Source organism: Chelonoidis abingdonii, chromosome 4 (genome assembly GCF_003597395.2).
Source record: "Chelonoidis abingdonii isolate Lonesome George chromosome 4, CheloAbing_2.0, whole genome shotgun sequence".
Taxonomy (NCBI): domain Eukaryota; kingdom Metazoa; phylum Chordata; order Testudines; family Testudinidae; genus Chelonoidis; species Chelonoidis abingdonii.
The window spans coordinates 131,330,856-131,357,973 of NC_133772.1; positions in this window are offsets into that span (position 1 = coordinate 131,330,856).

Sequence of the window (27,118 nt, forward strand, 5' to 3'; positions counted from 1 at the left end):
GTGTGTGTGTGTGTGTGTGTATATATCTTCCTACTGTATTTTCCACTACATTCATCTGATGATGTGGGCTGTAGCCCACAAAAGCTTATGCTCAAATAAATTTGTTAAGTCTCTTAGGTGCCACAAGTACTCCTGTTCTTTCTACTGTAAATCACGTTTTCCAAACCTCATGTCATTCTTATAGCTCTTTTCTGAATCTTTTCCAACTTTTCAACATCCTTTCTGAAGCATGGACATAGATTCCAGTAATGGTCTTAACAATACCATATGCAGAGGTAACATCACTTTCCTACTCCTTGATATTCCGCTGCTTATACATCCACCAAGGATCATGTTAGCCCTTTTTAGCTATGACATCATACTCATGTTCAACTGCTTACTACTGTCCCTAAGTCCTTTTTAGTGCTACTGCATTCCATGACACAGTCCCCCATCTTGTCAGTGTGACCCACATTCTTTGTTCCTGGATGTATGACCTTGCCTTTGACTGTGTTAAAATATGTGTTATTCAAATGACCCGATTTTGCTGATTTATCAGTCTGTACACCTGACCTGTTTCTGTCATTTACCATTCCACCTATTTTTGTGCTTTCTGCATATTTTACCAGTAATTATATTAGATTTCCTTCCCAAGGATTGGGCCAAAAATGGATCTCTCTGGGACTCCACCAGAAACACCCATATTCGTGATCTATCAATTAATTTGTTTTTATTCCATTTAATACAAGCTATCTTGATTTTGTATAGTTCTTTGATAAAAACTTCCTAATGGTATGTGGGGCTAAGTTCAATGCCTTACAGAAATCTAATTATGTAAACATTTATTAACCAAATCTAGTGTGCTACACATTCATCCCTTACAAGGGAAGTTCATCCTGAGTATCTGAGGGCCACAGAAATTCAAATTATTCTATGACCCACCACTTTGTAACAAACCTCCACCACAGGTTGACAGCAGGAATACAACCCTAGATTTTCACTGCCAAAACCACAAGTCTCTGAAATGCGAGCTAAATGACTAGTCTGCATCATGTTTGTTTGTTAGAGAATATCTGCTTTCACTTCTTCATTGTTATAGAGTGTTTATTTGTAGTAAACTAATTTGATTAAGTAAAATATACAGCTGGACCCATGCATTGGGTAGGCTGCAACGAACTTATTCCATCTCATACAGTGCTAAGTCAGTTTTAAGAAGACCATATGGAGGCTATATTGTACAGTGGGTCAGTGACAGAAGTTTGTCTATTAACACTACATATTTATAATATGTTGTAGGAGATGAGTATCATTTTATTACCCTCTGAATGCCTCTGCTACTTTCCCAGTATCTCTCAGCACAGTGATTACCACTCTACTATCCTGATTACCTCTGACTATATCTTTTTTTGTATTGATATTAAACTAAGATGATTCAAAGCTTTAATAGGATCACAGATAGTGTGGGTGGGCTCCACTAATTCATGTAAAAATGTTTGTCATGTGTAAGAACACCACATGCACAATTAATAAAGAACTCTGAAATGTTTCCCTTAAGTTTTGTGGTATCTGTCTATTTTTCTGAAAATGTATCTACTGTTGATGAGAAAAAGGCAGGCACCAGTGCAGATTTTTTTATGAAAGATTTATTTCCCAGACATATTTGTGCCGGCTTCTCTCCTAAACCACTGAAAATAGGCTCAATTTTTATAAAATACCAGCATCCACAACAGTGAAAATGTAATAAGCCAAGACTGCCCATAATTCTTCAGAGCAGACTCAACCGGCATTTTGCCATTTATAGAACACACACATTAATAAAGTTCTGAATCAAAAAGGTAGTTAAAAGTCTGGCCCCAGCCTGCATCTCACATTTATTTTAGGACAACCAAGATTCATTATAGAACCACCTTACCTCACCTCAGAAAAATATGTAAGAAAGCACTAACCGTGGAGGAAACTCGTTCTCCCCTCTTCTAGGGAGAAAGGCTGGGAGCACCATAGATTGGGGGCTCTCATTACTGCAGTAAAGATAGGGGGTGCTTCACATCAATCTACAGTCTTCCTCCAGCTATTCTGGAAGTGTGTTGATGGGCTCTAGGGGGCTTATACCCATCCCTCTTTACCTAATTCAAAGATCTTGAGGATATGGCAAGGGAGATCAAAGGAAAAAGGGGAAGGGGACTTAATCAGCCTCTGAAATGAGCTCACAGAACTTCCCTCTGGGGGCTGAGGAAGTATGTCTTTTCTCACTATACAGAAACAAAAACCCAGATCCTCAAAGGTATTTAGGCACCTAACTTCCACTGATTTAAGTAGAAGTTAGGAGCCTAAATACTTCTGAGAATCTGGACCAAAGTCCCATTATGCTTGCCTTTATAACCACCCGAACATGCTGAGTCAAATCCAAATCCCTGGCAGAACTGTATTGATTACTTCAGAGATTAATTTTATCCATTTTTTTCCCAGCTTGCTGTAAGAGGAAAAATTAATTTTGATTTGCACATTATTCTCTCGCTAACCCACCCCAGGGCTACATGTGGATGAACACAATAAGCAGAGTCCTCCTTGCAGAGGCTTAGGCTGTTAAAAATAAAACAGGTTTCGAAATTGAAGCTGGACGTAAGGGATGGTGAACCTGAACTTGATTCTCTTCTCTCTTAAACCCACAGGAAGAGGATAACTCAACTGATGCCAATGGAATTAAACTAGTGTAAATGAGAGGCAAGTCAGGCTGGATCTTTCTTAGAGTTGGACCAGGCCCAATTCTGATCTCAGTTTAGAAGAGTGTAAATGAAGAATAATTCCACTGACTTCGATTAAATTACCCCAGATTTACACTGTTGTAACTGAGAACAAATTCACTCCCAGACAACACATTGAAAGAAAGGTGATCACTTTAAAAATCTTCTGTATCATCTTTTACCAGAGTTAAATTATACTACTGTAGCCAGCTATTTGAATGCAGAATCGCAGACACTATAGTTATTTAGATACAGATCTTTTTGTTTCCAATGCAGGCAACTAATCCAGTTCAAGCCCAGATCAGTAGCTAATGAAGTCAACAATCTTGTGACAGCAGTTTGGCATCCCATGTCAAATTATCCGGTAATCTCAGTCCACAGCTGTATGGATAGGTAACCACTATTACAACAGACTGTCTTACCAGTAGTCCAAATAGATATGCTAATTTTCAATGGGCTGTATGACTCTTACCCCCACAGGGTTTCTTCAAGGCAGTGCTGAGAAACTTGGTAAGTTACCATGAAGAAGGTTTCACTTCCAGTACCTTTTCTATAAATAGGGTGATCAGACAGCAAGTGTGAAAAATCGGGCCACAGGGTGGGGGGTAATAAGAGCCTATATAAGAAAAAGACCCAAAAATAGGGATTATCTCTATAAAATCGGGACATCTGGTCACTCTATCTGTAAATAAGCAGATGATTTCAGTATCCAGACTTGCTAATCTGATACCTTTCATAGGCAGTAAGGCCCTGATTCTCAGTGGCATTTAGGCATCTAACTCCCATTGGGCCTAAATTCTTATTCACTAGAACCCTTTCTTAGTACCTCCATGAGTTTATCTAGCAGCCATAAGACCATGAGCTGTTTTTGCTAATGAACAAGAAAGAAAAACAGTATTTGTGGGATTTTTAATAAATTGCAGAAGAAAACACATCTGCAAAGTGAACCTAATGCATTGAGCTGTCTGTTTGAGTAACTACTTTTTAATAAAATAAATATGTAGCCATTTCTAAGGTCTACTGATGCAGATCATAAAAAACATTGCATCATTATTGTTATTAACAAATGTGTAAATATACATCATTAAACAATTTACTGTGCATTAGCCTCAGTTGCCCTGTACCAGGGTATGGAAACGCTTGAAATGAAACTCAAAGTGCTTGCAAGGTCCTCCATGCCCAGTTTAAAATCCATGGTGAGGCAGTCCACATCCATATAGGGAAACCTTCACGCCTCCTGTGCACCATAACTAGGGTTTCTACAAGGGTAAAAGAGAGGCTGCTTGGGATACTGGGAGAGGCACAGGACTGCAAAATAAGGGTTCTGATATGCCACTGATTCATTATGTAGCCTTAGGAAAAACATTTAAATTCTTTGCTTTAGTTTCTACATCTGTAAAATGGAAGCAATAAGTGCCTTCCTCACAGGGTTGTTTGTAAAGTGCTATACAAACGGTAAGAACTATCAGGGCTTGAATGTTGATGGGACGAGGGATGTGTCCATGGGATCCTGATATAATCTGTACAAAGAACCAGCCACTACAGGGAGTAGGCAAATAGTTAAACAAGGAAATATGTTCCACATTTGTGTTGTGCATTGTTGGCAACTGCAGAAAGTGTGGGTCTGTGGAGCTACTGCCAAGTTATATGCATGTTGCCTCAATAAAAAGACTGTTAATACACTAAGAAGTTGGAGTATATCTGGTTTACACTGCAACATAGGGTGACAAGGTGGAGCTGAACTCACAAGAACAAAAAAGAGAAAGAAAGAAATGGGTCTGGGAATTTCTCCATAAGTAAGGCCTACAAAACTATAAACAGAGGGGAAATGGCTGCAACATTTGAGACTATTTCACCGTTTAATCTGCAACACCAAACTTGGTAAGAATACCGCAAAATATTATTGTATTTTTTCATTGCTAATAATATTACAGATGAAGGTAAGAAGGACAGCAGTATACGGGCCAAGACGTACAGTTTAATGAGATGAAGGCCATGCTACAAATGGTATCATCCAGAATCCAGAGTTGGGAAGTGACATTAAGAGCCTCTAAATATACTGTTGTTTACAAAGCTGGTATGAAGTTGGGAAATGAAGACACTTTAAGCCGTTTCCTTTACCAGAGACATATAAAAAAGACAAAAGTGAAGGGAGAGTGTTCCTAAGGGACTACCTCAATACAGCTCCAGTGACAGCATTACAGGTAAAATCATGGATTGGTAAAAGTCCAGTACTCGCAAAGGTTAGAGAGTTTGTGCTAAGGCACAGCCCCATCCCAAACCTGATCAGGAACTCACACCTTACTATAAGTGACACAGTGAAGTTACTGCACAAGATGGGGGTGTATAATGGGGAGCACTAGTCATCAATCCAAAGCAAGGACATAAAGTAATAATGGATTAACCCGGGAACTACTGAAATGAAAGGGTTAACCTGGAGTTACATGTGGTGGCCAAAGATAGATACTGATATTGAGAGTAAAATACAGTCCTGTTCTATCTATCAAGAGAGTTGCAAAGCTCTTACTGTGATTCCACTCCACCCTTGGGCATGGCCAAAGAGGAACTGGAGGAGAGTACGTAGTGATTATGTTGGACCATTCCTGAGAAAAATGTTTTTAGCACTCGGAGACGCATATTCAAAATGGGTAGACATCTATCCCATGAATACATCCACTATTGAAGCCACTACAGAAAAATTAAGGACCAGTTCTAGTATACATGGTTTAACTGAAATGCATGTATCAAATAATGGAAGTTCTTGTACTAGCATGGTATTCCAAAGATTTTTGAAGCAAAACAGCATCAGCACTTTACCATCCACCATCAAATGCGTTATCTGAATTTGCAATTTAGTCATTTAGATTAGAAGAACACCTGAGGGTACTACAGATAGGAAAATGTCTTATTGCCTTTTTAATTGTCAGATAACACCACAGTCAACTACAGGACTGTCCACAGCAGAGATGTTAATAGGAAGGAAACAAAGGTCAAGGTTAGGCCTTATCTATCCATACTTAATGGGAAAAATATAGCAAAAACAACAGAAGCAAAAGCAGCAACATGACTATTGGAATGCCCAGTTGGATTCAGCACCAATTTATGGAAGTCTGGAGAGGCAGCCACCAGACACAATACCAACTGTTACAGACAGACATCATGGACAGACTGTTCAAGTTGCCACATTGCAGAATGACAGTTTTGAACCAAATTTTGTTCCTGAAAATGTAACATTGCTCGCTGAATTACCTTTGGTAGAGGTTGAATTGAAGCATTCTATATGGGAGAAATGTCCATCTATCTATTGAAAAGATTATGCTATGTAACAATAACTGAGAGCCTATTTATTTTATTTTCATTATTACATGCAATTTGAAATGCATTACTTTTATTGTCGATTCGGAAAAGTGTGTCATTATTTAAAAGGGAGGAATGTTATGTGTATCAGAAACCATCCACTAGGGGGAGTAGGCAGATAGTTAGACATCAAAATGTGTTTCCTGGATGTTCCAGGGTTTTGTTGTGCATTGTTGGTAACAGGGGGGGTCTGTGGAGCTACAGCCAAGTTATGTGTGTTGCCTGAATAACAAGACTGTTAATTCTCTAAAAAGTTGGAGTGTCTGGTTTACACTGCAACAGTCCATATTTACATGGTCCAGGTGACTCTTTATTAACTGACCCACAGGAAACGTAAGGAACCTGCTACTACCATTTCCTATGCTGCAAGATTCTCCATTTGTCAGAGAGTGGCTGTGCCCATGTGAAATATGTATCTTGGGAAATCAAAGAGTTTGTCTCCATTCCACAGCCCACCCTGGCTGTCTCCTCCCTGCTGTGGTTTTCCTAAGGGTTCAAAACACGTACTTTTTCAGACTGGAGGGAAGAATCAAGACAAACAGGGAAGCCAAGCCAAATTAAGATCACAAATATATGCAGCCTTCGCAGGGGCTCGTTGATCTCCCAGGAAGCAGGATTTCAGACCTTAATTGGATTTCTTAATAAACAAACTCCCATGAGTTTTCAGTGCGTAAAGATTGCCAACTTTCCTTTTTTAAAATGTTTCTTCAGAAAGGGAGCAGACTGATCCCTTGGAGAGATAGTGCTTTTTATCTACAGGGATTTTGTAAACAAATTGATCCAGATGTTTCGCTTTGGAAATCTCCAGACATAGTTAATTAATCTTCGCTACATCAACACTTCATTTCTTTCTTTGCAGCTAACACATCAAAACAGCCCATTTTGTAAAAGATAAATAACTGAAATGTTACATTAGCATTAACAAGATCATTCCAAGGTTTTCCTTAATAAAAAATCTCCTTCCTATACATGCATAAATTCAGTGCCATACAACAGTTTCCAGAAAGGATAAAGGTCAAATATATTAAGAATGCATTTGGATTCTTTTTAATAAGCCACTGAAAAGTTATCAAATAAATGTTCAGATTATCCTTTTTTCCCTTCCTTTATTATATGATTTGACGCATTTTTTTTAAACAACATACATGTGGAATTGTAATGGACTCCAAGTTATATGTAAAAAAACCAAAATCTAGTCTGCCATTAAGGTAAAAATAAAAGGAAAGAGAGAGTTAGATGAGGTAGCAAAAAGCACTGGTCCCTACCTCCCTATGTTTAAAAAATTGAGTAAGTAACACCTGAACCTTTCTCCCTGTGTTTATTATTATCATACCCAGTAAGATGCTTCTCAAAACTTAACAGTATGAAAAAGCATATAGTATAATTTTGTTAGCTAAGAGCCAGTGTTGAACAAAAACATCCATTAACTTTAAGGATGTAATGGGTTTTCAGACAGAAGGAGGAGACCAATATAGAGATCTGTAAAAGGAGAAGCCCTTGAGAAATATCATAATAAATTCTAAGTACATATACTGCATTAAATGATATTTTAGCTGAGTTCAGTTGATTTTCTTTACGTTTGTTGAGTCTATTTTAAAATGTTATGCCCATAACCTGTTAGTTTCTCAGTGGTATCGAAGTAATCTGTCATAATTATAGGCTTGCTGAGGATCACATGCTGACAAATATAGCAAAAGGTTTGCTTTCTACATTTCCTGAATTAAAATATGTGCTTTAAAATGAAGTCCTCTAATACAGCTGTAGTTTTTCAGTTACTATAAGGACCGTGGGATCAACTGAGTGCACAGCAAAAGCTTACAAAGCAGGTGGCTTGAGGCTAACTCTGAACAGTATCCTCATGTAGCTTTGTAAAGTGGGATACAGATAACTCCTCTAATGAGTTTGAAAGACTGTCTGGTCACTTGGTTGTACACAAGGTTAACCAGGTCAGGGTCTAGGATAAGAGCTTTTAATTACCATCTATTAAATAATCTTTAGTTGTTGAAGATGTAACCAGAACACCTACCAGGGCTATTGCATCTAATTGTATAACAATTGTGCCCATACTCTCTCCCTACGACCTGTAAAATCCATGATAAGACACTGCAAGAGGAGAACAGACAGATGAAAATGAGGTGAATCTGAGGACACGACAGAAAAAATCGAGGTCATTGTTGTATATCGCATTCCCCATGTAAAACAAGAATTTGAACCTCTTAGCCTATTGAATCAACTGGCATTTGGCAGCAGCAGTTTTAACATTTAGCTAAACAATTTAGGAGGCAGATTTGGAAAAAGTTTAAATGCAAAATGAACGAATAATGAAATAAACATTTTGATTATTATTTCATGACCTGTATTTGTTGCAAACATGTCTCAGTGAGCAGTTACTCATCTCCTAAAAAACGCTAGTAAAAAAGGGAAAATAACATGATTGAAACCAGTTTGTGCTTTTTATTTCCCTGAAATAGAAGTTCACATAAAAGCCCTTGGGGTGTGGTGATACTGTGCTGTTGCTGACTGCCAGAGCAGGATTTGGAGAGGCACCCACACAGAGACTGGTTTACTGGTGCTCTGGGTACTGCCCTTTGTACTCCATTCTAGGCCACTAGCACAGAGAGCACCTCACACTTGTGAGTTAGGTTATGACCAGAACTGAGCCAGCAGCGGTCCAAGTGTGTTGTAGGGAGATAACAGGCTTAGGCTCTGGCAGAAAGGCAACGGCCACCCACAAAGAGCTTAAAACATCAGTACTGAACCAGGTCATAAGGTTTACGTTTCAGGGCAAGGAATAACAGAATGTGATGCTAAGTACTAAGCTAGTATAAATGGCACAATCCTACTCTGCAGAGTTAAGAGAGGGATTTCTGAGGTTCCCTTTACATATAACCCCAATGTGGTGGGATAACCCCAAGAGGCTTTAAGAGTTTTTTTCTCCCCACTTGAAGCGCCCCAAAACTCAGGTGCCCTCAGAAGCACAGTCAAACTTCTTGGATCCACAACCAGTTTTGGAGAATGAAAGTCTGTCAATATCTATAAAAAGAACAGGATTTCTTGTGAGCTTTCTGATACATCTTGCTTGTTTCCAGCCCAAACATTACCTGGGCAACAACCTTTCCTGCAGTATTTTAGCATTGCTGCTTCCAGGCCAACAGGAACCAGGAAATGCATGGCCACAAAAATGCAAAATGAATTAATCAAACTTTTCTGAACCTCAAAAAGATGATTTTATCTAAAATCAAAAAGGTGATTTTATCTGAACCCAGTTGCTCAAGCCTAGCTGACAGACAATTGAAGCATTTTCTTTATTCTCTTGATTCTCACCTGCTGGAACTGAAATTAAGTGATGAGGTTACAGGTACCGTAGCCTCCTCCCCACTGTCTTATTTGCAGGTTGATCATATTTTCTAAGCAACAAGCAAACACTAATCAGGGGTACCACGTGGAAGTATTTTGGTGGGGGGATAAGGGAAAGTGTGAAGGAAAAGGCTGCCCTCTTCCCGCTCTCACTCCTTTCCTCCTTTCAGGATGAAAAACAAGGCTACTTTACAGTAAAGAGCAAAGTTTCATCTCCATCTAGCTCTTACCCATCTGTCTTCCCACCACCAACACATAGCAGCTCACCTTCACCTTTATTCACTAATTGATTACCACCCAATATTCCCAGCCTCAGAACCCTACTCCCCATATCTCAACACAGGCTCAGAAATTCCCCTCCTCCCAAACTTGTCTGTTTGGGGCCTGGTTAAGTAGCAGCAGAGGCTGTAGCAGGGAGCATGTGCAAGTGGAAACTATAACCTGTCTCTGTGGAGCAAAAGTAGCCCCACAGATCTCTGTGACTGCTACTGTTACCTAGTCTCTCTACTGCCTGGAGCCACTGTGCCGCAGGGTGTTCAGGGGCAGGAAGCAGCATGGAACATGTTCCCACTTCGTATTCCCTGGTTCTGTGGGGCTTATCGGAATTAGTCCTATAGAGGCTGGTATTCATGGCTGTGTGCCTGCTGCCTATGTGCTCCAGGTGAGGACTTCTGTTGGGACCAGTACTCCAGTCACACCACAAGTCCCCTGGTGGCAACAGATGCTTCAGTCTGGAGTACATCAGCAACATTGCAGACTCTACATCATCTCTAATGTAGCTACCTGCTGGGGCATGTTGGTGTGACCTAATCCTGTCATCCAGGAATGACCGCTTGACCCTGCTCCCCACTATACCATGTCCTTGTTCTTTCATACCTGAGCCGCTTTATTTTCTGTTCCATAACTCCCTTGTATACCTCTACACTAAGGGACACGGAACTGGGTTTGCAATATGCCCACTAACCAAGAACGGAGGTGAAGGGACATGAAAGGAGAAAAATGGAGCTCTTAATCCATTGGTTGTTGTTCACTAATTAGGATTTATGCACTGGAAAAATCTAATTCCCAGCACTGAGGAGTTAATAAAGACATCCTGAGAAATGTCTGGAAAATTGGAAAAACTGGTATAATTGTCCAAGTAAGAAAACTAGGACAGCTGGTCATTTCCCCAGGGATTGTTGTTATACACCACAATCATTTCAGCAGGAGGCAAGCTGGGGAAGAAGGAAGGCAATAGTAAAATGAAGGAAAGTAATAGAAGAATAACACTGTTTTCAAGTTCCCAGCGTTCTGGTGCTGACTCCTGAGAGAAAGCAGACTCGCTTCAGGGCAGGCTAGACAACTTTACTGTGCACTTCTTAAAAGTGTGATTTATAATGATTAAACTGAGGCTGACTAAATCCACGAAGGCTGCTATAGCTGCAATGCTAAAATATTAGTGCCCTGGTTCTATTTTGCATAGTCATTCACACCAGTGTAAAGTGGATGTAAAATACTACCATTCTGACTTGGTTGCATTTTACACTCGCCTGGCAGTGGAGTACATGGCTACACAAGGTGAGGGCAAGAGAGAATCAGCCTCCAGGACTGCAGTGCATATAACACATAGGTGTACAGAAGAGGATTCCCCAGTATATTTGTATCACCTAGACAATCTCCAGAGCATACCAGGGAATCGATGAGCCACTTGTCCTCTTTCACTGGCAATTGTATGAGATGTGGAAGAAAAAATTCTCAGCAAGTGAGGTATCAGTTAACATTTGTATTTTGTTTGTTTCATGTCGTGGTTTTTGTTTGCGTATTTTTGCATGGTGATATTTTGTGATGTTGGCATTTGCATAATTTTATGGGGTAGTTTTTGTTTTGTTATGGACAGTGATCATTCATGACGTTTGCATGCAGCAGTTGTTAATTTGTTGACAATTGATGTTATAGCCTTTCTCATATGCAAAGTGCCTGCAATGATCAGATACACCTCATAACACATCAACTACAGTGTAGTCACATAGGGTGGGCTAGATTCACAAAGGGACTTAAGTGCCTGTCACTTTAGACAGCTAAATCCCTGGATCAGGCACCAATGGAGTTCACAAAACCCCCATGCAGCTGCTGCTGAACCCTGTAGGTGCCTACATTTCTGCTGTGAAAGTTCCATACACACCTGTGTTTGGGTCTCCAAGCCATTTGTGCTCCACTCTAGGCCTCCAGACACCTAAGCCCCAGTGCGATGGAAAACCAGTGGAAGATAGGCATGCCTCTGCCTAATGTGCCTGTGGAACCCAATCCGGTAGGCAAGCTCAGAGTCCACTTACTACATTGGGGCGTGGGGAGGGCCCCACAACATAACTTTCAGCCCAGCAGTTAGAGTATTCACCTAGGATGCTGAAGACATCAATCTGAGGCCCCACTCTGCCTGAGAGGGAAGAAGGGACTTGATCAGGGATCTTCCACCTCTCCAGTGTGTGCCCTAGCCACAGGGCTATGGTACAGTCTGATATTGCTCTCTCCCCATTGAAGCTGTTCCATTTTGGATTTCATAATTAAAGAGTCATTGGGCCAAAGAGAGAGAGAGAACAAGCCTGTGAATGACTCTAGACTACAGAATGCAGAATTCACCCAGGATGTGGGTGACCCCAGATCTAGTGTCCCTGCTCCAGTGACTCTTCAGTTAGTTACCCAAAGAGGAACAGCAAGAGGAACAGACGAGAGTGAGAGGGGCCCAATGTCAGGATATCCCATACCACAGCGGTTAAGGGCAATTACCTCAGAGATGGCAGATCCCTATTCAAAATCCTTTTTCCCTTGCCCATGTGAAAGGAGGGGTTAACTGGAGGTCTCCTACATAACAGTGGAGTACCCTAATCACTAGGCTAAAAGTTATGAGGCAGGTGGTCTTCCTCCTGGGTTCACAGATCACAATCCCAAGCAGCAATAGGTGCCTCCTTTCAATTTAGGCTCTTAACTCCCTGAGAGGGGTGGGGCTTAGGACATCTCCCTTTCCTGGATGGCTCCCTGCCTAGTGTGCTGGCTAGCTTTTGTGAATCCCATTTTAGGCTCCTGTTCCCTCTATTCATTGTGTAAGAAGCGCTTTGTGAATTCCAGTGATTTCCTAGGTGTTAGAGCACTCAGAATCACATCGCCTAAGCTGCTTTGTGAATCTAGCCCACTGTAATTATAGTAATGTTCTAATATTTATATCAATAATTACTACTAAATCATATAACGGGAAGCATAACTTAATGCTTGAATTACTTAGAACTAACTCCTTGGTCTCAGATTTAATTCAGGTGGGTTTTTTTTTTTAGAAACCTAGTATAGTAACTGCATGGTAGTTATACTAGACTTATTCTGAAGTTAATCTATGTGATATATATATTACTACAAAATCCTGAGATCAAAAACTTACCTATACTGCTGAATTACCATATTTCAACATGAAACCTTCTTGCTGTGTTACTTCTAATTGATCCCTGTACTCACATCTGCAATGGGGCTATATGGCCAAGATATTCAAAAATGACTAGTAACATGAGATGCCTCAGTTTTTGGATGCACAACCTGAGACACCTGCATCTCCCATCTCTTTAGCACTCTGTGAAAAGAAGCATTGTGAAGGCATAATGCTCTTGTTACAGAATCTTTTTAATCCCTCATTTGTGTTACTAATAACAATTTAGATTACAATAATTGGCAACATTTTAAACATCTAATTTGCTTTTCACCATTTATGGCATTTGTTTACCTTATGCCCCTCACTCACCTTGGACAGTGAAAACCGATGAGATATGTTCCACTTTTGCTTACAGAGGCAAATCCTGCTTGCCTGAGTCACAGGAGATTAGTAATGCCTAGCACTTTTCATCCATCCATCTCAGTGCACTTGACAAAGGAAAGCAGGTATCATTATCCACATTTTACATATGGTAAAACAGGCTTAAAGAGGTGAAGTGAGTTATCAAAGTCACAAAGCAAGTCATTTGCAAAGCTCGGTATATAAACCTTGTCTCCCAGTTCCCAATTCAGTGCCCTATCCACTAAGTTTTCCCTGTCTCCTCTTTTTCTACTTGTTTTTAACATTAAAAATTCCTGTCTTATCTACCCTAGATGACTCTCTGGTGACTAGTTAGTCAAATGATATCATAACAGTCAAGAGAGTGAAAGCTAAACAATTGAGAGAGAAAAGGCTCCATACTAATGATATTTAAAATCCTCTGCTTTTATTTATCAGGGTTTTTTGTTTATTTTTAATGCCAATTTTCCTTCAAAGACTAAGGAAAGCTTTGAATAAAAACTGTCATTGTTAAAAGATTCAACATCTTCACCCCTTCAATTATGGTGTGAGAAAAATCAACATACATCCTCTGAGATGTGCAGGAAGTCCTCCAACAAAACTATAACAAAGCAGATTTGGCATTTCAGATATTATTAAACTCAAGCAGAAAATCAAAGTTAAACAACTGTTACCCATTACTTATATGTTGTACAACAGCAAAAAGGGGCATCTGGCAAATTAAAAAAAAACTTTGCAAGTCTCCTTTAATGGGGCATCATTAACTTGCAGTCTAGTTAGGTTTGTTGGTTTTTGTTCTTTTTAAGAGCTAAAACTTGAGCTCATGAACAGTTTTGTGGTTTTCCACCACATTTAATTGTTGGGGTGGGGGTTTTTTTGTAAGTTCTTATCTCTTCCCTAGTATCATGAGATGGATTGGGTGAAAGGACAGTAAGGTGGACAGAAAGCTGGCTAGATCATCGGGCACAACGGGTAGTGATCAATGGCTCATGTCTAGTTGGCAGCCAATGTCAAGCAGAGTGTCCTAGGGATCGGTCCTAGAGCCAGTTTTGTTCAACATCTTCATTAATGATCTGGATGATGGGATGCACTGCACTCTCAGCAAGTTCGCGGATGACATGAAGATTGGGGGAGAGGTAGATACACTGGATAGGGTCCAAAGTGACCTAGACAAATTGGAGGACCGGGCCAAAAGAAACCTGATGAGGTTCAACAAGGACAAGTGCAGAGTCCTGCACTTAGGATGGAAGAATCCCATGCATCACTACAGGCTGGGGACCAACTGGCTAAGCGGCAGTTCTGCAGAAAAGGACCTGGGGATTACAGTGGATGAGAAGCTGGATACAAGTCAACAGTGTGCCCTTGTTGCCAAGAAGGCTAACGGCATATTTGGCTGCATTAGTAGGAGCACTGCCAGCACACTGAGGGAAATGATTATTCCCCTCCATTCGGCATTGGTGAGGCCAATCTGGAGTATTGCATCCAGTTTTCCACACACCCGCAGCCCCACTACAGAAAGGATGTGGACAAATTGGAGAGTCCAGTGGAGGGCAATGAAAATGATCAGGGGGCTGGGGCACATGACTTATGAGGAGAGGCTGAGAGAACTGGGCTTATTTAGTCTACAGAAGAGACGAGTGAGGGGAGATTTGATAGCAGCCTTCAACTACCTGAAGGGGGGTTGGTTCCAAAGAGGCTGGAGCTAGGCTGTTCTCAGTGGTGGCAGATGACAGAACAAGGAGCAATGGTCTCAAGTTGCAGTGGGGGAAGTCTAGATTAGATATTAGGAAATGCTATTTCTCTAGGAGGGTGGTGAAGCACTGGAATGAGTTACCTAGGGAGGTGGTGGAAATTCTGTCCTTCATGGTTTTTAAGACCTGGCTTGAGCAGGGGGTGAGACTAGATGACCTCCTGGGGTCTCTTCCAACTCTAATCCTCTATGATTCTATGATCATGTACAAGACCCACATGCTCAACAAGGAAAACCTATGATACAGGGCATATAGTGAAACTCACTGTTCACGCTGGATGTAATTAACTCCTTCCACAAAAAACTCTATGTATGAGAAGTGCTGAGGGATTGAAAAACTGGAATCCATGCTCAACAGTTGTGCTTATACATTGTGTAGGTGTTAATATGGATCCACAACCCCCCCGCCCCACACCTCACTACACTCTTCTGTGCCTGCCTATGTGAGGCTAGGACAGAGAACCTATCAATGATGTGTAGGGGGTGTGCAGATACCCATGTAACTACTCTTTTTGCAGTGTCCAAAATACCCTGCCCATTCTCTAACACAACCCCTATCCAGGGCTTAAACAGTGCAGAGGTCACCATACCAAGAGGGAATTTCTCCCAAGTGCAGTTAAATGCATAAAGTAACCAGCTGGGGCGGGGGGGTGATCCGAGTATTTGTTTCTTATCTCCTCCCTTTCACTTATAGTTATGCTGGTGTTACAAGCACAACAGGTAAAACATTTCCAGAAAGAGGCGAGATGTACAGATTGCTCCTGTCCTTTTAGAACTGGCTTATATGTATGTTTACCACTGCCCTCTACTGGACAGAACCAGACCTGTTTGTGAGTATCAGTTTGGAAATGACTTCTGCTCTGGTTCCTAATAGTGACAGCTAGTAGTAGGGTGACCAGTCAGCAAATGTGAAAAATTGGGCAGGGGTGGGGGGGTAATAGGATTCTATATAAGAAAAAGACCCTAAAATCGGGACATCTGGTCACCCTAGCTAGTAGGGAACCTGCAGCAATAAGGGCCTGTGTTTTTGACACAGCAGTCTGTGAGTTCAACACCCTACAATGCAGGGAGGGGGAGATCTTGAGTTCGGTATTAATGGTTTTTTGTTCTTAAAATCCTTAGAAAGAGACAAGGGTTTTTTTGGTGGACTTTTCAAGCCCCTGAAGTGATAGTTGCTAATGTGTGAAGTATTGGCTTGTTTCACAGTGGGGGAGAGTAGCCCATCTCTTCCTTAGTCTTATTATTTTATAACTTGGTTTGCAGTTTTCTATACAGCTAACTACAGAAGTTTGAAATGAAGGGCTAAATTGTTCCTGACTCTGGTATAGGTGTGCATTTGGGAGGGGAAGGTGAAAGGAGCTTTCCCTCTGCTACTTACTTATACTCCCAACACAGGAGCCAATTATGATCACAGATCACTCTGGAGACCATCAGGGACAGGGAGGAAAGAAGTGGGGCCCTAACTCGACCCCTCTCTCTACATCAGTTAGCAGACCTGGCTAGACACACAGGTGTGAACACACTGCACACTCGCTCTGTGCATTAGGAAGCTCAAAGATGGTATGATCAAGCCTCAGAACAATCCTTGGGGCAATGTGATTCAATACTACCCTTCATTCAGGGCTGTATAATTACAATCTCTAGCTTGTATCTAGTACTTTTCGTCAGCAGATCTCAAAGGGCTTTACCAAGGAAGTCAGTATGTAAATTACACATTCTAACTGAAGTGTGGAAAGCGTCACACCACTGGGTAGAATCTGAATTGCTGACAGTTTCCAGTAAGATTACATTATTTTTTGAGGATACTAATAAAGCATTTTTCAGCCTAAGGGTCTGATCCTTCTGGGTGCTGAGCACTCTAAGCCCCCAAAAAAGAAACTCAGCCCCTCTCAGAAGATGCGTGGGCCCTAAGGTTCTCTCAGTGAAGGGACAAGCTAGGACAAGCTGTATCATTAGCATTGTTTGTGCTTTCCATACTCAAGGAGGGATCTAACTAAGGGCTTTCCTGTACTGCCTCATAGATCAGACTACAGGGGTGTGAACTGCAGTGCACACCACAGTGCTGCGCTGTAACTCTCTTGTGTGGATGCTGCGGGCATAAACTAAAAGGTTCCTAGTTCACATTAATGAAGTACATTCATTTATGTAGTACAGCAATTTATTTATCACTCTTCTTTCTAGAAGTGTAGTACATTAATCTGAACTACGAACCTTTCAGTTCGTGCCCACAGCATCCACACAGGGGAGTTACAGAGCAGCACTTTAGCGCTCAGTGCTATTCACACCCCAAACTACAAGGCAATGTAGCTTTAGATGAACACAGCCTTAGATGAACACAGTTTGTTTTATAACATGCCTGTTTACCCCTCAAGGCCACGAAGAAATTTATGACACTAATAAAAACTGAGTGAAAATAAATAAAAGAAGCTTTAAATTAAAGGAGCTTAAGTTTTACAAATGTGTTATAAACCAGATAAACATGTACAGGCTTTGCAAGTTCAGGTTTAGGGTATCCTTCTTCCATATTTTACAGCATTATTAATGTTTTTTTAAATGTAAGCAATCTGTTTTATTCTTAAACATTATGCTCTTTGTTCCACAATTTGGTAAAATAAATTCCCCTTTAAGCCATTGCTTTTCCTGACCACAAAAAAATAAAGACAGAAAAACCATTAATTTCAGGTTCATGTCCATGCAGTAGTATATGCTGCTGTGCTCTGAACTATAGTATGTCACTGCTTAGCAGCCTGCCTGTATATTTTGTACCTGCATGTAGAAATGGGGAAATCCTTAGGGATTTTGCCCTGAAAAACTAAAGTTAAGTAAAGGAGAACGGGGATGACTTGCAGTAATTTATCCTTATCACAAAATCATGAATGTGCCATTTGACAGATATCAATAGGACATTTGAAGAGCAAAATATGGCCAGACCCCTTCCTTGTCTTTCATCATCCTCCATCTCCTGTCTGGCATTGGCTCCCTTCCCTCTGCATTCAGGCCTTCTGTTGTATCTGCTCTTCTCAAGAAACTATCATTAATGGCACCTGGCTTTCTCTAACTACTGTCCTATCACCCTTCGTCCTTTCATCTCAGTACCCCTTGGTCATGCTCTTTATTCTCAGTGTTTCAATATCCTCTCCTCTACTTCACTCCTTGATCCCATTCAGTCTGCTGATACCCTCTCCACTTCACTAAATTTGGCCACACTGAAATAAATGTAAACTCCTTGGCATCAATTTGCTCCCCACTCACTCAGTGGAGAGTTTTTATGCACATGTGGGCACATGGTTGATTGGTGCAGAATTGTTAAACTTGGCTAGGGATGCAGGTATAATTATTCTGTATAGGCAAAATCCTGAAGTCCATACTGAGACAAAATTCCCATTTGTAGATTTAATTGGAGTTCTGCCTGCATAAGCGAGTGAGTGCTTTAAGATTTGGTGCCATATAATTAAAAGATTGACATCTTCCTAGATTTAGTGCAATGTAACTTGAGCGTCCTGTTTACCTTTGTTCCTGGCATGGTACAAGCTGCTCATTGGCTAAATAACAGGATTGTCTAATCCTAATTGTAATCTGTTCTGTCTCATATTTGTTTATACGTTTTAGCCACGTTGTTTTGGAGACTCTCTCTTTTAATGGTGTGGTGGCTGCTGCTGTTAATATTATCCCTGCTGTTTTGTAATTTCAAGTCAATGTCTCTTACCGGGCCCACAACATAATAGGGTGGGATTTCATCAAAATGCGTCTCAAAAAGTGTTTTGTAAGCTTTTGTGGGTATATTTACAGTGAAAAAAAAAGCCACAGCCCATCAACATGTGGGACTTACTTTACAGGGCTAAAAATAGTAGTGGAGCTGTTTCGTCTGCTCGGGGTGGAGCTCAGGCTTGAGACCCACCCCACACACCAGGTTTCGGAGACCAAACTTCAGGCTGAGCGGGAACATCTACACTGGTATATTTAGCCCTGCAGAACAAGCCCTCTGACACTGAGTCTGTAGACCCAAGTTCTGAGACTCACTGCCCCGGGGTTTTTTGCAGTATAGATATACTCTGTATGTTTCTCCAAAAAGTCTAGATCTGAAGATAGCCTCATAAAACTTTTGTGGTGACCTACTTCCTCACACCCTCTCTTGCAGAAGTTGAGGCTGTTTGAGTGCATTCTATTGATGTTCACTGGAATTCTCTCCCAGCTGATGAGAAGGCAGTGCGTGATATGTGTTTTCTGAAGGACAGCTGCTCAGAAATTGTCTTCTTTGTTGCCCTGAAATTTTCTAAGGTGCTGTGACTTATATTAATTAAATACTACTATTATTAATTATTTGTACTGCTATAGCACAGAGGTGCCCTAGTCATGGACCAGAACCCCATTGTGCTAGGTGCTGCACAAACACAGAACTAAAAGACAGCCCCGATGCAAAGAAGTAGATCTGGGAGTTATCAGCACAGAAATGGTAGTTTAATTCAGTGATATACAGGGAATAGCAACTTGTACTTTAGATCTGAATTTTTACAGTTATTTAATATAGACAATTCTAAAATTGCCATTATCATTGTTCATTTTCAAATTTGTATTAGTTTCCATCTAGCTGTGGTTTCCAGGAAGAGTCTGCTGCAAGGAAGGTTTTGTAGACTAGACAGAGACATTTTGATATCCAAAACCAGAGCCTTAGCTGATGTAAATCAGCAGATCTCCACTGACTTGAGTGAAGCACTTCCAATTTATGCCAGATGAGGAGCTGACCCTCAATTTCTTTACATGTTTCCAAATAAATACAGTAATTCTAACATAAAGGTTATCTGGGATTTGTGCTTTGATCTTTGCAGAATCCATAAAAATTATTGATTTCATGCTTTTCTCCATGTTCAGCAATGTGTGTGGAATCAGATAAGCATGTATTATAGACATTTAGCAGACTGCCTGACAGTATGTGGAGAAATGTGGCTGAACTAGAAGCTTGCATTTCATTCTTCTCCTCTCCTCCAAATACCTGTCATGTTGTAGAGTAAGATCTAGGGCCTGCTTAAAACAATATAGACAATGGGCACAAAATAAAGGGGAAATTAGATTATTTTATCTTTGAATTTCTACTAGTTCTGTAGTGATCAAAAGGTGCTCTATTCTGGAGTAAACTTAAAAAAAACCAGTAAGGAAGCAGTTACAGTTCCTGGCTCTACTACCGGTTTCTCCAAGTATCTGTGAAGTCCTCTCATTAGATTGTTTGGCCTTTTCAGACCTTCATCTTCTGAATGCCTAGCAAAAATTCTCTTAAATGGAGAGTTTGGGACAAAAAGCATGAAAGCGATCTTTGGGCAGTGCATGTGTATTGAGTAAAGAAATCTATTTCCCTTCTGTTTCTTTGAGCATTAAGATTCTTCTACTCAAATCATCCAACTAAGTCCTGAACTAATTGAGGGGTGTATTTCATTCATTTCCCCAGACACGTGGCCGAGTCCAGAGAACTCCCTGCAGTGTTCACAGTGATTTTTGAAGGAACATGGTTGAATTACATCTCTAGCCAAAAGTATTGTACTGGAATAGCATCTACGGGACTGAAAATAATAAGAGTAACCAAAAAAAGAAAGTGTATTATAGCACAGATTACCAGGAACTCTGTAAACACTATGGACCTGATACTCTGTGCAGTCATTTACACCTGTACAAAAAAAATGTCAAGTTTTCCAATCAGACCAGTAGTAATTTACAACCACTTTGCACAAAATTAAATTACTACAGGGGTTGGAGGCAGTAGAGAATCAAGTCTCCTTTCTCCAAGTCACCCTACTTGACTGACCAGTTGATGTTTAACGCAGGCCACTCTCCCTACAAGTCCACCGCACTTGTAAGAGGACAATATGAAAAACACATTCCCTGATGACATTTTACTTTAAAAGGCTCAAAACAAATAAATCAACATAGCATGTTATGAAAGAATTTAAAAAATACCAACAGATTTTATTGTTTTCATTGCAACTATTTTTTTCCTTATTGGCCTGTTTTATTTGCTTTTTGCCAAAATTAAAGATGGCCCCAGAAAACAGCACAATAAATCCTCTAATTATTAATGTGAATGATAATTGTCATTTCCAAGCAAATGATTGGCGGAGGCCACTTTGCTAATGAACATTCAGAAGCAAAACTCTAATTTGTTTAAAATAAATATTTCTTTAACAAACATTAAAATTCTTGTTTAATTCTTTAAAATTTTTTTAAAGTTTTTTAAAAATGAGCAACTTAAAAAGGAAGATTTTATTACCCACTAAGGTTTTGAGGGGCTTCTACTCTATATAAGCTTAGAGAATAATAAAAGGCTATTTTTAAGTTGCTGTGGTGATTTGTTACTCATTTAAGAGCACTCTCAGCACTACCACATATTTTTGGGATAGCTCTGAGTTTGTGTCCCCTGGAGAGGAAACATAGGTTCTGAGTTGCACCTGGAATCATGCCTGTTGAATTCTTATTCCAAAAGCACAAGCCTGGTTGTTTTCTAAAGCCCAGATCCTACAATGAGTTCTGCATGAGTGGACTTTCGTCCCCACATGGAGCCCCACTGAAGACAACTTGGCTTTATCGCAGATGCCAAGGTCTGCGTGCATAGCACTGATTGCAGGACTAGGTCCTAACCCAGTAGTAAAACAATCTGGAAACACACTGGGTGAAATCCTAGGCCCACTGAAGTGGCAAAACTCTTAGTGACTTTAATAGGGTCAGGATTTTATTCACTAAATAATCTCCTCCATAGGGATGCCACTTTGCTAGAATCACCACTTCTTTGGTAAGCTGTTCCACCTGATTTACCAGCTCAGAATGGCTAATCCATTAGATAGTAGATTAAAGGGGCTTCTAACTTTTTGAATTTTCCTGCACTGAGTAAAATGGGTGCAAATTGGTTTTAAAGAAGCAGAAAATGGATTGGCTTGGAACTGCAGAATCAGTATCGTATATTGATGAGAATCTGAATCAGTCAAAGAAATGCACTAGAGTGTTTTTGGATTTGTGTTTTGTTTTTTTTCCACTGAGCAGGCCCACACAGTGCGCCTTTCACAACAGAGTTCCATCAGTGTGTAGTGAAATGTGAACTGTCCGACGGAAATACTAGTTGCAAATACATTCGTACTTTGTTCTCCAATTACACTTCAGTTCATCTGTTGTGTCATTGAGAAAAGACAGCCTTGACATTATAGTTAATATTTTACCCAGGATGACTCTGGTAAACAGAAAGCTGGGTATAATTGTTCCTTTGAGAACAACATCAGAGTTACATTTGTAGTCTAATAAATATACAGTAATCATTTTTCTCAGAACCACAGGAAATTAATTGTTCTTTTTTCCTGGCATACTAGGAGTGCGGATACTACATTTTCTTACTTTGATTAAAGACAAGAGTTGCTGCCCACAGTCAAGCACAAATGAGGATACAAAGAAAAATAAAGTATTATTGGAAAAGTGTAATATCATGGGTTGATGCATGTGTCTGATAGCTCATGAGAACAAAATTGAGTCTTTGTACTGGTAAAAACTTATTCCAGGATAATGTTTACATGGGCCAAATTCTTCTTTCATTACCTTGTGTTCCTACTGAGGGTAAAAAATGCTACAGTGGTGTTACTAATAGGGGAAATAGAGCCAGTGTATTAAATCTATAGTTGTAACAGTCTGCCTTTGTGTTTTTATTGTACAGTACGCACAATGATGATTGGATACAAATAAATACATGAAACAGAAGGGAGAATATCCTCAAAAGAAGACCTGCATTTGTTCAACTTCAATATATTTGAGACAGTTCTACAACATAATGCCAATAATATTAAATATGTTTGCTATGCAATAGAAAGATTCATTCATAAAGCAAACCCCTTCTGACAACACATCATGTAGTTACAAACTCACATTTCAAGGGAAAAAATTAATTTTAAAATATCCACCATTTTTTGTTCAGTGTAAGAGTAAAATTCATTTTGTAAAACCAAAGAACTTGGTCAAGCTATGTATCAGTAATGAAATTCAATTTTCTTTTAGATGCAACTCCTACTTTGACAAAATAAGCTAAAAAACTCATTGCACTTACTTTCTTACATCAGGAGCTTCTTAGCTTATTCTTCAATTTTTTTAGGTTTTATCCTATTTTATTTTGATTTCTCCTAGAACAGGATCCTAAGATCCTAACTGCTTCTAAATTTAATCCAGTTTTTAGTGTTAGCAATCCAAGTCAGATTCAAAATTGGGAAAGGCCTATTTTTCAGTTCTGGTCTGGAGATGAATGAACTTCCATGAAAATGGCAGAAATGGGTATAAAGCACTTTAGAGGAACACATACAAGGAAAGTCATATCATAGATCATAAGCCCAGAAGGGACCATTGTGATCATCTAGTGTGACATCCTGTATAACACAGATTATACATCCCTGAATTAAATCCTGTTTCAAGTCCAAAACCAGTGGCTGAACTAGATTATATCTTTTAAAAAAAAATCAAATCTTGATTTTCAAATTGCCAGTGACTGAGAATCCACCTTGGGGAGTTGTTCCAAGAACAATTAGTAGATACTGTTTAGCATCCTCCTGAATTACTGTTGGAATGCAATATATTTCATCAGCACATGTTGACTATATCATGTGGCTTTTACCCAAATACAGAACACAAATATTTATTGAACATTTTTGCCTTTTCTGCATTACAGACAATTCTACCATTTCCACCTCGTAATAGACTAATGCCATTGTTAGGATTATATTTGTTCCTAATATACTTTTAAAAACCTCTTTTTATTGCCTTTAATGCTGCATGCCATAAATTGTTCCTTGTGACCTTTTGTTTCCCTTATCTATTTTCTACTATTCCTAGTTTCTGAGTTATATTCATTAATCTCAACTTCCCCTATATTCCATCTGTTATATAAATTATGTTTATAGCCACTTTTGTTTTCCCTCTCAGGCAGATTGGTTATTAACCAATGTGGCTTTCTTTCTCTATTATGAAGTTATGAAGAGTTCCTTCTTCCCCCACACTTTATGTGTTGTTTATGTGCTTATCTTCTGAGGTCTTCAAACCCAGCAATGTGGGCCTGGGCTACACTACAAAGTTAGTGTAGACCTATCAACCTAGTAGAGCATGTACCTACAGTTAATTTGTCTCCCACTGAAGTAAGCGCCTCCTTACACTAATACAGTAGCACCACCTGCCTAAGCGGCATTGAGCCATGATCAATGTATTGAGTCAACGCAGCGTGACTGTACAAAGTGTGTTGCCTGTATTGACCTCAACAGTCCTCTAGCAGCTTTCCCACATTGCCCAATGCTGATTGCTCTGGTTACAGAACTCCACTGCAAAGAGGTCACATATATTGGAAGGCCTCCTTCACATTTAAATCCCTGCACATTTTTATATGTCTTTTTCTGATTGTCGCGCATGGAGATCACACCTAGCACCTCTCCATTGTTGTGTGTAACTGTCCAGCTGACCATGGCACTTACACACTCCAGACATGCGCCAGCTTGGAGTAGACAGGAGATAGATCTCCTGGGCCTGTGGGGAGCAGATGTTGTGCTAGCACTGCTACAGACCAGCCACAGAAACATAGACATCTATAAGCAGATTGCACAGGGGATGGGGTATGCAGGAAAAGGGGTACAACAGGGACCAGCAGCAATGCAACATAAAAGCAAAGGAACTGGAGCAGGCATATCACAAAAACAGGGAAGCCAACAGTCAATCTGGTGCCAAGCTGCAAATCTGCCACTTTTACAAAGAGCTGCATGCCATATTTGAAGGAGACTCCATTGCCACCCTGCAGACCACTATCGATACCACTGAGAAATCTGAGCCATAGGCACCTGGCTTGAACAGCGAGGGTAAGGAAGAGGTAGAGAAGGATGGGTAACCGGGTCCAGCTGTGCCATGAGCCAGCACCTCTTTGAGACTCCACCGCATCCAGTTAGTCCCAGCAGTTGAGCACAGGTGAGCCTGATGCAGGGGAAGGATCCTTAGGAAAATGTATGAATTTATTTCCCATTACAGTGACGGTGCCCTCAACTTAACAGGACAGAGTTATCGACTTTTCATTAATTTACTTGTTTTAGAAGAGGTAGGGGTGCAACAAAGAGAGGTAGAGTTGCTATCAGCTTTTCATTCCACTGTAGAGTTAGGCAAGGAGGGCCATGCAGAGCAATTTGTTTATGTGCAGTGGAATGTCCCTTGAATCCTGTCAAGAGATCACAATGAAACTCTCATGGAGGTGCTCTGCAATCCTCTGCTGAAGGTTTCTAGGGAAGGGAGCCTCATTTCTTCCTCCGCACTAGGATATTTCCTGTGCTAGTCAGCGATAACATTGGCAGGCATCATTGCAGTACACAAGCTAGCAGCATACAGGCCCAGGCAGCTTCAGAATGCCAGCAATAGCTGTGCTCGTTCTGCTTTTGTCTCTACCTCACGAGTGAGATACGAGCTGAAATCACCACTGTCTATGGAAAATGGGGCCAGTTTTCAGTGCAATTACCCTATACTCATAGCTTCATGCAACCGAGCAATTCCCTCCTCATTTCCCTCATCACTGGCAGGCCATACTCACCATGGCTGGTGCTGTGAGTGTCACCGTGCAGAAGCACTCCTAAGCACACATGTCAATAAGCAGGTCTTGTTTAAAACTTTAAGGGAGCAAGGGAAGAGAGTTCTGAATCTTGATTTTCACTTTTTCCTGTGACTGTACTGACCATGGTACCTCAGTGTGTTTTATCTGCACCAGCTGCTATTGCAGCCTGAAGGGATTCCCCTTTCACATCCGCCAAACCCAGAACCAGATGTGGAGGAGAAAGACGAGGATGCGGGATGAAATGTTCAATAAAAGCCTTCAGGCCAGTGCTGCATCAGAGCATGGAGCCTGTAGGGTGTATTTGCAAACGATCTTGAGAAGGAAAGAGTGGAGAGGAGAAAAGTGCAGGAAAAGGACAGTGAGATGCACCAGGACATAGTGGGGCTTCTCCAGCGGCAAACACAGATGCTGAAGACTCTTGTGGACATACAGGCTCAACAATCCCAGGCTCACCTCCCTCTACAGTCCCTGGAGAACTCAATTTCAGTGCCACCTTACCATCACCACCACCACCACCCGCCTCCCCCGCATCAGTATTCTATCTGGCATCAGGGTCCTCCTCCCTACCACTACCACTCTAGCCCAGGGGACATTAAAAACATCCACAGCTTCATATACTCAGACCTGTGACAGCCAGGGCTGGTGTATGTGTAGCTAAAATGGACACAAATATTCTTTACCCTTCATAAATTCTGTTCTATTCATTTATTACATTTTTAATGTATTTGTTTTAAAATTGCACTGATTTTTCTTTTCATTGCTTTCGTCACAGAACAAAATTCCATTATTTGGAACAAAATTCATCTTTATTAGATCACAACCTATGCTGCAGAATGTCTAGCAGTTCAGAAAGCAACCAATTACTTGTTACTGTACAACGTCACACAATTTATAGGATCTGTGACAAACACAGTGTAATAATCATACATGTACAGCAAGCACCACAAAATTAATAGATGCATTGACAGTGTTATAGTCATATATGCACACCAAGCACTACACAATTCTTAACAGGCTCCAAAACAGCCAGGCCAGCCAGAGCACGGTACACAACAATGCGTTACTGTGGCTCACTGTTAAAATGCTCTTTCAAAACCTCCCTGAACTGTATAGCTCCATGCTGTTAGACCTTGTGTCTGTCTGTTCAAACTCAGCAGACAGCCACTCCACCTCCACCCCAGAAACTTTTCCCCCTTTGCGTCACAGATCTTATGGGAGGACACAGCAGGCAGCTATAACCATTGGGATATTTTTCTCACTGAGGTCAATCTTGTGAGTAAACAACGCCAGTGTCCCTTCAATCAACCAAAAGCACGTTCAGCTATCATTCTGCTGAGCTGGTAATTGAATCTTTCCTTGGTGCTGTTGAGGTGGCCAGTGTACGGTTTCATGAGACAAGGAAGCAAAGGGTAGATTGGTTCCCCTAGGATCACTACTGGCATTTCAATATTGCCAATGGTAATCCGCCAATCAGGAAAGAAAGTCCCTGCTTGCAGCATTCAGAACAGTCCTGTGTTCTTAAATATGTGAGCATCAAGCATCTTCCCTTACCAGCC